Here is a 16472-nt window from a genome sequence, read left to right as displayed (position 1 = left end):
CGCCCCTTATTGCATAGTGCCCTCTATTATTATGTACAGCACCGTTCCTTACAAATCAAATTCTCTTGTTATTTTTGTTATTTATAATGTCTTGTTCTTTATTAAATACCATCCTCTCTTGTTAGATGAAAAATGAAATGACTGCTGATGGAGCATGGGAAAGCCTATTTTCTGATGGAGGTGACTAATGGACTGGTCTTCTGGTAAGAGGCTTTTCCATCAGCAGTCATTTTATATCTAACAAGAGAGGTCTATGTAATAAAGAAAGGGCGCTGTGATTAACAAAAATGAGAATACGCTATGAAAGGGACGGTGCTGTACATGACAAGAGATAATACTATATAGTAATGGATGGCACTCCTCATAACAGAGGATGCCATTTAATAAGGGACGGTGCCATACATTACTAGAAAGGATGGTATGTAATAAGGGATTGTGATGCATATAATAAAAGAAGAAACTATGTAATTAAGGACAGTGCCATTTATAACAAGAGCGTACACTATATACTATGGGACTGGGCTATACATAATAAGTCTACAATAGTGTATCTTTGTCAGTGTGCTGCCTGATTTCTTTCTCTGCCAGCAGACAGACCTATTGAGAATGTCCTTAAAATCAGATCAGAAATTGACATGCTCTGAGTTTCACAGTTCTTATTCTCAGATTCGTGATTTTCATAGATATGTGAATGGATCTATAAAACGTTCCTTTTGGAGATATTACTGATCAAAGTATTTGGGACCTAAACAGTTAATTTTCACGGCATAGCCAAAGAGATATCATTGGGGCCATATACTTTTTCTTCTTTCTGACACTGACTAATTATAATACAGCTCAAAATATCAAGATGGATAGCAGCCTATAGATGATCCATAAATATAAGAATCACAGTTACATTACATAGCAAGTGGAGTAGAAGACTAGAGAAAGAAAAAGTGAAATGCTGTGCCGCCCAACCAGTACGCTGTTTTGCTAACGCTTCTTCTGGTGCTGATCTTTATATGCTGCCTTTTTTCTCTGTTTAACAGGAGGCATATGTAATTAGTGTGTTATTGCTATCTAATTCATTGTCATATTTGTATCTTTATAGATATATTTCTTATATGCCTTGCTGTAATACCATTATATTCATAGCACTGCCTTTCAGTATATTAATTTAGGCTAGATATATTATTAGACCAGTTGGAATTTAGCTATATTGGTTCTTCCCCTTTGTTGGAGGTTTTTCCATGCCCTGTTTTTATTTCCTGTATGTTTTATTATTTTTTTGATTCAATAAATATTTAATTTTATTTCAGCTAGAATCTTTTTAATTCTGCAGCCATCATTGGGCTGTTAGGGATCTTGTGTATATGATGTATAGAAAGTGTCTAGCAACTAATTACATTATCTGGGAGATATGTGATTAATTCAGTGTGAGATATGTATTGACAAATGGTCTGCTTTTCTCAGAGTACTGCAGCACAGCAGACATAAGTGTGGTAAACTAATAGCATTTCTCTCATCTCTTGCAGTAAGTGTGAGAGGAGCGACAAAGAGTTTAGTAGCTCTCCGCTCATAATTCTCCCAGTTCTGCTGCTCATAAGCAGGCTTTCACAAAAAAGGGGAAAAATAATGTTCCCCACACTAGCTTAGATCAGGTTCTGTGTGGGAAATAACCAAAGAGCCTACTCTTTTCACTATAGAGTGATTGCATGTGCCTAAGTACAGCAGACCTCAGTGTGATTATCAGCTTTTAGATTTCATCTCCAGCACTGTATGTATGGGAAAGAAGTACAGCAGAGATAACACCACTACACTTGCTTTGGCAATCTTAATTCGTATTTGGTACTGCCAATAAAGCTCATTTGAATTTTAAAAGACAGCTAATAAAAGTGTTTGTAATGGGGATTTTGCAGCATTGTCCCTCCTCCCACACTGACTGCCAGAAGGTTGATAACTAGTGTTGAGCGAGCGCTAAAATGCTCGGGTGCACGAAGCTCGGGCCGAGCTCACCGTGATACTCAGGTGCTCGACCCGAGCAACGAGCCCAATGTTAGTCTATGGGAGACCCGATCATTTTTGCGGCGGCACCCCCGGCAGTCTGTGTAGAAAGCCTAAAAAGTGCCCAAAACGATAGTGACAGTGCTCAAATGACATGGGGACAGCATGGGGATCACCCCAAGAAGCATTTCTGCCCCCCAGGTCACTGCTGTCAACAACGTGGTCAGAGGTATTAAGCCACTTTTATGGGCTCACAATAAAACGTTCAAAAACGAAACTGAAACTGCTTTCCAGTGAAATATGTTAAGGAACATCCTTTCCAGGGTAAAGACTTGTGTTTAAGGTAAAATAAATAACCAAAAACAAAAATACTCCTCCACACCTTGGGCTATGTTCACAAGTAGCATTTTTTATGCGTTTTTGCACTTTTGTATTGCTTTCAACCGTGATAAATGCATTCACCGGGAAATGTCATTTTAACATTTTACAACCTTATCTGGCCATGTGCTGTGTGACACATGCATACAGAGCTGAAAATACATGGGAACAGCATGGGGAAGACCCCTGGAAGCATCTCTGACACCCAGGTCACTGAATAAAAGTGTGCCCATCAGAAGTGATCCTTGCCGCATCAGAAGATGCAGACTTGCAACTATCCCCGTGCAAGTCCTTGTACCAGGGCAGTGTCCAATTGTACCTTCCCCATTCCTTGTAATGCAAGCGCAAGTATGCATCCTGCCACCCACCCACTCCCAGGCTGCAATACCATACTGCTAGCTTGCTTGCACTTGAAATGAGGCCTTTTAGGCTTGTGGAGGCAGACGCCGGCCACCATGTCATGGCTGCGTCGGCGGCCTGGTATCCATACTCAGTCCCCAGTGGCCCGTCGGCCGGGAGTCCACACTCGGTCCCCAGTCACCAGGGGGTGGCCGGGTGTCCATACTCGGTCCCCAGCCAACCCTATTTGTTCCGGTAACCTTCCCAACACATTTCTTAGCCCGGCCTGCTTTAGGGCAGCATTGGACGAGCCCACCAGACAACCAGACTCCTCCGGTGGGCCCTGGCTTCTCCATCAGGGGATTTGAGAGTGCCAAGGTGAGGAGCATGATGATGATGATAGAAGTTAGCATCTGCTTTGTTTTCTTGGAATGCAAGTGTGTCACCCGAGGCCTGGATGCCACAAATATTAAAGGCTGTGTCTGAGAGCAGGAGGGAGGTTCCCTGGTCAGGGACCATTAGCATGCAGCACCTCCTGTCCCAGGCCAGTAGGAGGAGCAGGCTGCCCCTATAAAAGCTGGAACTGAGGGCTGGGTTAGGAAGACCAGGACCCACTTCTGAAGCATCCAGAAGGGTTCCCAGAGGAAAGGGACAGGTCAGCAGCAGCTGAGGAGTCCGGGAGGCAGAGGAGGAACAGCAAGCCAGAGACAGAGGCGACGAGAGCCGGTCCTGGCTGAGAGAGAACTACACAACCGGATACTGGGGTCCGAGGCTGTCAGGGTTGCAAGCCCGGCAGCAGATAACCAACCCGCGAGGGATTTCAGGTCCCTTGGCCTGAGAAGCCTGGAGGCTCCGCCACACAGAGGGACCGGTACAGCACGGAGAAGCAACAGGTACCTAAGGCCCGAGTCGCAAGCCATACAGGCGAAGTACACGGCCAGCTCAGGGATGTGGGCTATCACACCACGAAAAGGGGGATAGTCAGCAAGGACAGAGAGAGAACGGTAGGCCTACCCACTCACCCTGACCAGTGGGGCTCGCCCGAATGCTCTCAGACACCCAGGCCCATTCCTACCCTGTACTCCTGTTGGGTCATTAGTACTAACTGCAATAAAGACCCTGGACTGTTTGAAGTAGACTCTGAACCCTTATTATTGCGGCCTGCACCATCACCCCCAGCATCCTTTTTCACTGCCCTGAGGCTACACTCTTCCCGTGGGGAGTTATCCTATCCCTGTGCTGCATACCAACATCAGCCTCAGCAGTCTGCCTTGCAGCGGCGGTCACCCCTGACCGCAATCCACGGGTGGCGTAGTTGGACATTCAAAACCCTACAAATAGACTGCCACAGCATTTGGTCTGACCACCCTGAGCCACGGGATCGGGTTGCCACTACTACCCCCAACATTGCACTGAAGCCCGGTTCCGGGTGCCCCGTAGCCCAGGGGGCGAGTCAGCTTTGGCGTAGTCGGCAGGATTGTGACCAACCCGCCACAAACGGGTATTGCAGCGCCTGAAAAAGACTGTACACGTACCTCAAAAGGAAGTATCCCGCCATCTTCAGTCATTTCCCGCCATCTTCAGTCGTTTCCCGCCATCTTCAGCCGTTTTCCCGCCATCGGACGCCATTTTCAGTATGCCGCGCGGGAAGAAGAGGGGCGTGGACGTTCAAACCGCGCGAGACCTGAAGCCCCGCCCTACGCACCGACGCTTCGCAAGGTCCTGGAAGGAGAGAGAGCGACGCTGACGTCACCAGGACGCAACGCAAGGTCCTCGCCCGGAGCAGCACCAGCGGAGCCGCGGCCTACGGAAGAGGATCAACGGAAGGTAGGCCACGGTTAACTAGGGGGGAGGGAGATGACGGACGCGGAGGGACCTTCTACCACCAGCGTGGCTGCAGCAGCGGTGATGCCGTTCTCCATGCCCTACATCCCCGGAGCAGCCTGGCTGCCCCAATACTCAGGGGAATCCCATACGTTAACTGACTTTAAGGAAAGACTGCACAGTTTATTTAAAGTTTATCCCCTGACAAAAGAACAGAAAGTGAGCATTCTGACGGGGCAGCTAACCGGTGCAGCCCAGCGGGAAGTGAAATCATGGTCAGATGAGGAGAAAAGGACTGTAAAGGACATTCTGACCCGGCTGCGGAGTACCTTTGATACCCGTACCTCAGCAGAAAGCAAAATGCGGTTCTATGGCTGTAAGCAGCGAGCCCAAGATATTATCAGAGACTATGCCTTGAACCTGCAAGAAGCTCTGGGAGCAATTAAACAAGCTGACCCTGGCATCGTGCAGGACACCGATAAACTGTTGACTGACCAGTTCATAGAAGGTCTGCTGTCCAGCGCCCACAGAACCCAGCTGCGCCTCATGGCCCTACAGAACCCCGATCTGACTTTTGCGCAGTTCAAGGATAGGGCCATCCGGGTGCTCCGAGAACCCGCACCAAGTGGCGCTGTAGTTCCCCTGCGCCCTGCCATCACTTACCACCAGGAGGCAGCGCCCTACCCCGCAGACCTTGTGGGGGCTGATGCACAGGCCCTAAATCCATCCCAGCCCGCAAACCTGCACCATCAGGTCCAAGAACTAACAAAGAGTGTGGCTGCATTGACCAGGACTGTACAGTCATTGCAGGTGGGACCGTCAAGACCAATCAAGCTGGCTTCCAGTCCGGAGGATGTCCCATGGCGTCGACAGAGGAGGATCCCGTCATTCAGAGGGAGGCCCGCCGACCGTTACACTGAGGATGGACAGCCGATTTGCCGCCGTTGCAGTCAGCCAGGACACATAGCAAGGTACTGTACTTTAAATGGGTCCGACCTGGGGCAGAGGGCCAACCCCCAGGCATAAGGTCATCAGGCCAGTCTAATTGGCGTGATAAGTACATGGGGGGACGCCCGGTCTTTCCCGTAGTGCTGGACGGTATCCCCATGAGTGAACTACTGGACACCGGGTCTCAAGTGACTACCATCCCCTACGTACTTTTCAAGCAGTACCGGAGTGACACTGATATAACTCGTAACCCAGACGATGACTTAAGCATCATCGCCAGCAATGGCCAACCCGTGCCGCAGGTGGGGTTCACAGAGATGACCAGCAAGATTGGTAAGGTTGAACTGCCGGCACAGAGAGTGATCATTGTGGACATTGACCATCGTGAAAGTCACCCTAAAATAACCTTGGGTACTAATGTGATTGAAAACTGTCTTTCAGAAGTAATTGTGATTTTGCAGCAGGTGGCGATGAATACGAGCTCCAGCCAACAGAGGGTCCTCCAGAAAGAGATAAGAGCCTTGATGAGACAGAAACAGGTAGAACTGTCTGGTGGTGAGATCGGTAGCGTGAGGATGAGCGACCCGTTCCCCATTGCCATGCCTCCCAAAAGCGAAATGATGATCTGGTGTTGGACTGCAATCGCTTTAAGAGGGAGAGACTACCAAGCCATGGTAGAACCCGTGTACTCAGACAGCAGGCCCACCATTTTGACAGCCAGGGAAGGGTGCCCGTCCGGATCTTAAACATCGGGGAAAGGGAAGTACACTTGCCCCGGTACGCTACACTAGCCAAATTGTTTGCAGTCGAACACAATGCTATCAGGGTCGTGGAACCCTTGCCTCCATCTTCCCCAGTGGAGGGTAATGGCTCCCAGAAACACAAGGAGGACTGGTGCCAGAAACTCCATGTGGGTGCTGACTCTACTCCCCTGCACCAAAAACAAGGAGTCTACCGGGTGGTTCAGGAGTACAAGAGAATTTTTAGTAAGCACCCGCTAGACTTCGGCCGAGTAAAGGGAGTAGAACACCACATCCCCACGGGGAGTCACCCACCGATAAAAGAGAGACACAGACCTGTACCCCATGCACATTATCAGAACGCAAAGGGCATGCTGAGAGAAATGAATGAAGCTGGGGTCATTAGAGATAGCTGTAGCCCCTGGGCAGCCCCCTTGGTTTTGGTAAAAAAGAAAGACGGTGCCATGAGAATGTGCGTTGATTATAGACAAATCAATCGTATCACCCATAAAGACGCGTACCCGTTACCTAGGATGGAGGAGTCTTTAGCAGCCCTAAAATCAGCTAACTTCTTCTCTACTTTGGACCTTACTAGCGGGTACTGGCAGGCTCCTGTGGCAGAGGCTGACAAGGAGAAGACCGCCTTCACCACCCCGATGGGATTGAGCAAATTCAACTGTATGCCCTTCAGGCTCTGCAACGCACCAGGGACCTTCCAGAGGCTGATGGAATGCTGGCTAGGGCATCAAAACTTCGAGATGGTCCTACTTTACCTGGACAACGTGATCGTCTATTCGAAGACCTACGAGGACCATCTAAAACACCTGGCAGAGGTGTTCGAAGCCCTGGCAGGCTATGGCCTGAAGGTGAAACCCTCAAAGTGTCACCTGTTGAAACCGAAGGTCCAGTACCTAGGACAAAGTTACAGCCATCAATAGCTGGCCAAGCCCCTCTAACATCAAAGAAGTGAGGCAATTCCTCGGGTTGGTAGGCTACTACCGAAGGTTCATCCCCGGGTTCACAAAGATGGCAGCTCCAATGCAGGACCTCCTGATAGGCCAGTCTAAATCCAGAAGTCACAAGCCACCCTTCAAGTGGGACAAGCCGGAAGAGGAGTCCTTCCGCCAGTTGAAGATGGCCCTCACGGGGGATGAGATCCTGGCCTACCCCGATTATGGCCAGCCTTTTATCCTCCACACAGACGCCAGCAATGTGGGGCTGGGAGCTGTACTGTCACAGAACCAGCAGGGCAGAGAAAGGGTGATCGTGTACGCCAGCCGGAAGCTAAGGCCCACTGAAAGAAACCCGGAGAATTACAGCTCCTTCAAGCTAGAATTCTTGGCAGTGGTGTGGGCCGTCACACAACGGTTTAAGCATTACCTGGCCTCCGCAAAGTTCACTGTGTACACGGACAACAACACGCTGACACACCTGGACAATGCAAGACTAGGTGCCCTAGAACAGCGGTGGATGGCCCGGCTATCCAATTATGACTTCACAATCAAGTACCAGGCAGGCAGGACCAACGCCAATGCAGATGTCCTATCAAGAATGCCCCACCTACCTGAAGGAGAAGAAGACTCGGAAGAGCTGGAAGAAGTAGAGCTCCCTGCGTTCCACCGGTATGGGGCCACTCAGTATTCACACCGGGTAAGAGACAAAGACCTAACCACCGTCATGTTCAACCCCTTACCCCACCACGGCTGGGCTGAAACGCAAGATAGTGACCCTGCAATACGCCTGGTGAAAGACCTGTTAACCGAGGCAGACGCTAGCCCTGGCCCAGACACTCCAGAGGAAGCCAAGCAGATATGGAAGGAGAAAAGCAGGCTATTCCTCTACGAGGGTAAGCTGTGCAGAAGGCTTGTCAACCACCGGACGCACGAGCTGACCTGGCAGATAGTGGTCCCAAGGCGAGATGCAGCGATGGTCCTGGAGGCCTACCATGACAGAGCGGGACACTTCGGATGGAAGAAACTGGAGTTCCTACTGAGAGAGCGGTTCTACTGGATCGGTATGAAAGGGGCCATAGAGAAGTGGAGCAGGGACTGCGGCCCATGCCACCTCAGAAGGAAGGACCTTACCAGCCAGAAGACACCATTGAGGCCCATCGTCACCAGGCTGCCTCTTGAGCTAGTAGCTCTGGACCATGTGAAGTTGGCTCCAAGCCGGTCCGGCTACGTCTATGCCCTCACGATTGTAGATCATTACTCCTGGCTCCTAGTGGTGGTTCCTGTTAAAGACCTGACAGCCCAAACAGCGGCCAGAGCCTTCCAGCAACACTTCTGCCGTCCACACGGGTATCCGGAACAGGTCTTGACAGATCAAGGTCCAGCGTTTGAGGCAGAAGTCTTCCAGGAGTTCTGCAACCTCTACGGCTGTAGGAATATTCAGACAACGCCGTACCACCCGCAAACCAATGGGCTGTGTGAGAAAATGAACAATATCATCATTGATCTCCTCAAGACGTTGCCCCTGGAAGAACGCAGCCTGTGGCCGGAGAAGCTGCCAGACCTGATTGACTTGTACAACCATATCCCGGTGAATGCTACAAATTGCACCCCGGCTTACGTGATGCGCGCAAAACCAGGTAAGCTGCCGATAGACCTGGAGATGGGAGTCCTGACACCCGAGGACACCTCCCCAGATGTGGACTGGGATACGGAACGGCGGCTACAGTACAAGAAGGTACAGGAGAGTGTGCAGAGGAGTCTGGCTCAAGTGAGAGAAAAGCAAGAGAGGCTCTTCAACCAACACGCCCCTGCTGGTCCCCTGGAACCTGGTGAGCAGGTACTGAAGCAGAAGAGAAGGCTTCACAAGCTGGACGACCAGTGGGAGAGAGACCCGTACACAGTACTGCCGTCCAACCACGACAACCCGAAGGTATGTGTGATTACCAAGGATGAAGGAGAAACGACTAGCACCGTCTCCAGAGACCACCTAAAACGGTGCCCCGAGCAACTGCAGAGTCCAAGTGAAGATCAAGATAACCTTGAACCCGCTGAGGACAATGAAGAAATGATCAGCACAGTCCTCGGAGAGTTCCCCCGCACCTGGACTCGAATAAACAATGCCATAGTGGTACCCGTCCTACTCTTCCTTCAGCCTACCCAGCAAGAGCCTACAGGAGAGCAGGAAGAACAAGAAGAACAAGCAGCCCCAGAGGCAGAAGAACCCTTGCCAGCAGCCCAGGAGAGTCAACCCTCTGCTGACAATGAGCCTGCCATGCCTGCGGTAAGCCAAAGAACCCGCAGACAGCTTCCTGCCCTGTCTGTAAACCCAGCTAGTAGCTGTACCTTTAATACTAGTGGGGAAACCCAGGTTTGACCACCACCAGACAGTGGGTTATGGAGGTCAACCCGGAGCACTAGGGGTCAAATACCAGCTCGCTGGAAGATCTAAATGTATAATGTATCTATTTAATGTGTTATGTTTGTACCCTGGTTATTAATAATGTTTCTCCAGATTTCCTAGATGCAATGGACTGAGAGGTTATGGACAGTGAATAACCGGAACTACCATGTTGCACTTGGTGCCCTCTTTCGAAGCTTGCCACAGAAGAAAAACCTGTCCGGCGTGGCCACTTGTGGTCCAAAGTAGGTAGCTCAGCCTTGCCGCCACGCCCAAGGCCAGGAACTTGGGGTTTATAGGGACAGGTCCCCACATCGCTCGAAAACTTCGCCTTATTGGGTGAAATGGACACCCGGTCACGGATCATACTGTGACCCTCTTCTTTTGTTGGTGATATGGACACCCGGTCACAGACCATACTGTGACCTAAAGAACTCAATATGTGGTGTTATTTGTTATTTCTTTCCCTGTTGTGTTTATGGTCATGTATTTATACCCTGTATTTGTGTTTCTTGTTTAGTCCCGGAGTACTAAAATTTACTAGGGGGGAATGTGTCACCCCAGGCCTGGATGCCACAAATATTAAAGGCTGTGTCTGAGAGCAGGAGGGAGTTTCCCTGGTCAGGGACCATTAGCATGCAGCACCTCCTGTCCCAGGCCAGTAGGGGGAGCAGGCTGCCCCTATAAAAGCTGGAACTGAGGGCAGGGTTAGGAAGACCAGGACCCACTTCTGAAGTATCCAGAAGGGTTCCCAGAGGAAAGGGACAGGTCAGCAGCAGTTGAGTCCGGGAGGCAGAGGAGGAACAGCAAGCCAGGGACAGAGGCGACGAGAGCCGGTCCTGGCTGAGAGAGAACTACACAACCGGACACTGGGGTCCGAGGCTGTCAGGGTTGCAAGCCCGGCAGCAGATAACCAACCCGCGAGGGATTTCAGGTCCCTTGGCCTGAGAAGCCTGGAGGCTCTGCCACACAGAGGGACCGGTACAGCACGGAGAAGCAACAGGTACCTAAGGCCCGAGTCGCAAGCCATACAGGCGAAGTACACGGCCAGCTCAGGGACGTGGGCTATCACACCACAAAAAGGGGATTAGTCAGCAAGGGCAGAGAGAGAACGGTAGGCCTACCCACTCACCCTGACCAGTGGGGCTCGCCCGAATGCTCTCAGACACCCAAGCCCATTCCTACCCGGTACTCCTGTTGGGTCATTAGTACTAACTACAATAAAGACCCTGGACTGTTTGAAGCAGACTCTGAACCCTTATTATTGCGGCCTGCACCATCACCCCCAGCATCCTATTTCACTGCCCTGAGGCTACACTCTTCCCGTGGGGAGTTATCCTATCCCTGTGCTGCATACCAATATCAGCCTCAGCGGTCTGCCTTGCAGCGGTGGTCATCCCTGACCGCAATCCACGGGTGGCGTAGTTGGACATTCAAAACCCTACAAATAGACTGCCACAGCATTTGGTCTGACCACCCTGAGCCACGGGATCGGGTTGCCACTACTACCCCCAACATTGCACTGAAGCCCGGTTCCGGGTGCCCCACGGCCCAGGGGGCGAGTCACAAGCGTAAGTGTGCAGCCTGCCACCCACCCACCCCCAAGCTGCAATACCATACTGCTAGCTTTCTTGCCCTTGAAATTAGGCCTTTTAGGCTTGTGGAGGCAGATTCCGGCCACCATGTCATGGCTGCGTCGGTGGCCTGGTAGCCATACTCACTCCACAGCTGCCCGGCGGCCAGGTATCCACACTCGGTCCTCAGCCGCCAGGGGGCGGCCGGGTGTCCATACTCGGTCCCCAGCCGCCCCGCGGCCGGGTGCCCACACACGGTCCCCAGCCGCCTGGGGGCGGCCGGGTGTCCATAAACAGTCCATAAGCCGCCCCAATTTGTCCTGCTGCGCCTTATACATAAGCGCGCATACCAAAACATTACCTATGCCCTCCCTAGTGAATTTAGTGAGAAGGACAGCCTACCCACAAACACGTGGACAAGTGAATGTGGCCAGGGATGGTCCATCTCACTGATGCCTTCACACTGGGTTAATATTGTGGAAGCCGGGACACAGTTGGACACTGGGATGCAACACCTCCTCCAGACATAGAGGATTGCGGGTCCTGGGTCAATCAGGCTTCAACATTAAGTTCAGAAGGTAGACAGCAGCAGTGGTCGGCCTCCTACACAATGAGTAAATTATTCATGATCATGAGGCCATCCATCTCCTTAGCTTTCTGTTCCTTGGAATGCAAGCATATGTATGTAGTAGCAGCTAGGCCTGAGGTGGTCAGCGTTACAGCGCATATCCTACCTCCTTCGAGGATTGCTGGATGTTTTCCTGCTACTATCCCAGTTCTATGACTCTCGTTAAAACAAAGCTTCAGGTGAAGAATGATGGATGAGGTGGTGGCAAAGGAGAAAGAACAGGAGGAACAGGGACCATTCACATCAATATCAGGTCAGTCAACCACACATGTCTTGTAGGATATGTTTCTGTACCAAAAGGAGCAGTTCGGCTACACAGTTATAGGGCATACAGTGAGTGCAATGCCTGCCAAAAATTTCGAGGCACTCCAATGCCCCTTGGAAGTGACATGGAGGTCAGAGGGCTTTAACTAAACTGTTTTTTCCATTTATAGCAACTGGGTCTCCTGTACATTGTTGGCCTAAGCAGTGAATGGAAGGCTTTCCAAAAATTATGAGGAACTGCAATGCCCCTTGAAACAGACGTGGATTACAGTGTACTTAAAACCTTCTACCCATTATTGGGGAGTGAGTCTCCCTTAGTGTTCGCCTATGCATTGAAAAGAAAAAGCTGACTAAAATTAGGAGGAAATGCAATGCCCGTTGGAATAGTCGTGGAGGTTAGAGGTAATTAAGAACAACATTTCAATGCCCCTTGGAAGAGCTGTGGAGTTCAGAGTGGTTTAACAAGACGGTTTTAATGTCCCTTGGAAGAGACATGGAGGTCACAGTAGCTTAACAAGACCGTTTTAATGCCCCTTGGAAGAGTTGTGGAGGTCGCAGTGGAATAAAAAGACAATATCAATGCCCCTTGGATGAGTGGTGGAGGTCGCAGTGGAATAAAAACACAATATCAATGCCCCGTGGAAGAGATGTGGAGGTCACAGTAGCTTAACAAGATGGTTTTAATGCCCCTTGGAAGAGTGGTGGAGGTCGCAGTGGAATAAAAAGACAATATCAAGGCCCTTCGGAAGAGACGTGGAGGTCGCAGTGGAATAAAAAGACAATATCAATGCCCCGTGGAAGAGACATGGAGGTCAGAGTAGCTAAAATAGATGGTACAGCATATTAAAAATATTATTCCCATTATGGGGGAGTGGGTCTCCCATAGTCTTTGCCTATGCCTTCCAAGCAAAAGTTGCCAAAAATTTGGATGGAGGAACTTGCAATGCTGGCAACACGGACCACGGTCACCCTGGTGGTATAGTGGTGGTGGAGGCTGAGGATAAGGAGAAGAGCAAAAAACAGCCGAAATGAGGAAGCTTATGCCCATGTGTGGGTGTGAAGCGGTGCATGGGAATACACCTCCCGTAATAACACAGTGGATTTGACTATACGTTACTCTGCTGTCATTTAGTGGTGATGAGAAGTCTGGCTCAGTCCAGCCCTTGTTCATTTTGATAAGGGTCAGTTTGTCAACATTGTCAGTTGACAGGCGAGTGTGCTTATCAGTTATAATTCCCCCAGCGGCACTAAAAACACGCTCCGATAAAACGCTAGTGGCAGGGCAGGCCAGGACCTCCAAGGCTTACAGAGCGAGTTCATTCCAAGTGTCCAGCTTGGATACCAAATAAGTAAAAGGCACAGAGGAATCACAGAGGACGCTGGTACGGTCGGCAAGGTACTCCCTCACCTTCTTTTGAAACTTTCCACTCCTTGTGAGAGTACCCCGTGACTCAGGGCCTGTAAGCTGGGTGGGTCTCAGAAAACTGTCCCAGAACGTTGACAGTGTTCCCCTGCCTCTGGTGGATGGGAGTTGCGTCTCTCTCGCCTGTACGCCTTGGTTGGTCAACGAACTGTGACCTCTGCCGCTAGCGTGTTCAGATGGGAATTGTTTCAACAGTTCTGCAGCAAGGGCCTTCTGGTACTGCCCCATTTTTGTAGACCTCTCCACCTCAGGAATAAGAGAGAGAAAGTTCTCCTTGTAGCGGGGGTCTAAAAGTGTCACCAACCAGTAATGACTGTCACCCAACATTTTGACAACACGAGGGTCACGGTTAAGGAAGCGTAACATAAAGTCAGCCATGCGTGCCAGAATGGTAACAGGCACGACTTCAGTGTCCTCATCAAGATGACGACTGACCATGCTCTCCTCCTCCACCCCCCCCCCGTCCTCAGGCCACCCACGCTGAACCAACTACCATCTACAGCACATGATGCCAGCTCCTGTTCTTCCTCCTCCTCCTCCTCTCCCTCATTGTCTCCCAATGCACGTTGGGATGAGATGAGGCTGGGCTGTGTGTAATCGCCCACTAGGGCTTATTGATCCATCTCATCATACTCTGGCTTCAATTCCTCCTCTTTAATTCTCTGCAGAGAGCGTTGCAAAAGACAGACAAGTGGAATGCTGACGCTAATGATGGCGTCATCGCCACTCACCATCTTGGTGGACTCCTCAAAGTTTGTCAGGATGGTGCATATTTCAGACATCCAGGTCCACTCCTGAGGTCTTATGTGTGGAGTCTGACCTGAATATCGACTGCCTTGCTGCAGCTGGTACTCCACAACTGCTCTCTTCTGCTCACAAATCCTTTGCAACATGTGGAGGGTAGAGTTCCAACGTGTGGGGACATCACACACCAGTCGGTGTGCCGGAAGCTGCAAACGCTACTGCAACACAGCAAGGGCGGCGGAAGCTGTAGCTGACTTGCGAAAATGAGCTGACAGGTGGCGTACTTTGATGAGCATATCTGGAAACTCGGGGTATGATTTAAGAAACCGCTGAACCACGAGGTTAAGCACATGAGCCAGGCATGATACGTGTGTGATCTCGCCTCGCCTCAGAGCCGCCACCACTGCCATTGTCACACATGACCATGCCTGGATGTAGGTTCAGCGGTCTCAGACACAGATCTGCCTACTCTTTCACAGCTGTCCACAACTCACAAGCAGTGTGAGGTTTATCACCTAAGCTTATGAGTTTCAGCACAGCCTGTTGACGCTTGGCTGAGGCAGTACTGCAGTGCTTCCAGCTTGTAACTGACGTGGTGATATCTGAGATGGAGGCTGAACATAAGGAGGAGGAGGATGATGCGCAGGAGCTGTACACTGTGGGGGCAACAGTGACTGACATAGGGCCCGCAATCCTCGGTATGGGGAGGATGTGTTCTGTCCCAAGGTCCGACTGGGTCCCGGCTTCCACTATGTTTACCCAGTGTGCTGTCAGGGAGATTTACCATCCCTTGCCACAAGCACTTGTCCACGTGTCCGTTGTCAGGTGGACTCTCCCAGTAACTGCGTTGTTGAGGGCACAGCAGATGTTTTGGGACACGTGCTTGTGTAGTGCGGGGATGGCACACCGGGCAAAATAGTGTCGGCTGAGGACCGAGTACCGAGGCAGTTGTTAAATGTGCGAATTTAGGACTGTGGCCTGTGGGGCGTTGGCTGCGAATTTGCATTTTTATTCAAAGGTCTGGGACATTGATAATTGCATGCTGCGGTGGGACGTGGATGTGGACGTTGATGCTGTTACTTGAGAAACTGCTATAACAAGTAAAGACTGAGAGGAGGGGGCATCTTTGCATGCAGTATGGACAAAGGATTGCCTTCCACGCACAACAGGGGGTTTTCTTACACCCACAACAGCGGAAGAAGCAGTGGTGACACCCGCTGACACTGGTCGTGGACCCTGGGGTTCGCCCCACAAAGTCGGGTGTTTTGCTGACATGTGCCTGATCATGCTGGTGGTGGTCAGGCTGGTAATTTTGTCAACCCTGCTGATGCTGGCCTGTCAGATGGTACAAATGGCATTTTTGGGGTTTTCAGCAGTCTTTAAAAAAATTCCAGACTCTGGAAGACCTACCGCTTGTACTGGCAACGTCCCTCGTGTTGGTTTTAGGGGGAACAGTTGCCCACCTTCTGTCTGCGGCCACCACACTGCTTCTTCCTGCCTGTTGGGGTACTCTGCCTTCCTCTCCCTGTGTGCTGCTGGCCTCGCTCTGCGTGTCCTCCTGCCACGTTGGGTCAGTTACTAGATCATCCACCACCTCCTCCTCTTCCACTTCCACACCACGGTCCTCCTCCTCACTTTGTGGCAATTGTGTCCACCTCTTGTGACAAATTGCCAGCATCGCCTTCCTGTGGCCGTGGCTGTTCAATATTTGGCCATCTCTACATGGGATCTCCTCTTCCACCACTTCAAGCGGAGCAGGCGAGGGGCCCAAATATGGAAATGGGTCAGTGAGCAGCTCTTCAGAGTGTCCCACTGTGGGATCAGTTGCTGTCTGACGACACTAGTCATGGTGGGCGGAAGGAGCATCAGGGTGAGGAGGAGAATGCGGGCGAGACTCACGGCTACTAACACATGACCGTGTGGAAGACAGACCGGAGGTGGTGGTGCCCAGGTAACTGGAAGTATTATCTGCTATCCTATTAATAACCTGCTCACATTGATCAGTTCGCAATAGTTGTCTTGTTGTATGCTTCCCTAGTAATTCGGTCAAGAACTGGGAGCGAGAAGATGTGGCTGTTGGTTGTGGTACATTTTCACCTTGGCCACAGCCCCATCCTCTGCATGCACCATCACCAGAACGTCCAGTTCCACATCCCTTGCCACGCACTTTGCCCATTGTAAATGAAGTAAAATAGCTTACACTCGCACTATCAATGGCAAAAGGGTAATAAAAAGGAGATTAGAACCTGTGAAGAGGAAAACCACAGTTCTAT

This window comes from Phyllobates terribilis, unplaced genomic scaffold (genome assembly GCF_046119375.1).
Source record: "Phyllobates terribilis strain yellow unplaced genomic scaffold, ASM4611937v1 Scaffold_2__4_contigs__length_985480577, whole genome shotgun sequence".
Taxonomy (NCBI): domain Eukaryota; kingdom Metazoa; phylum Chordata; class Amphibia; order Anura; family Dendrobatidae; genus Phyllobates; species Phyllobates terribilis.
Note: the sequence above shows the minus strand (reverse complement) of the source record.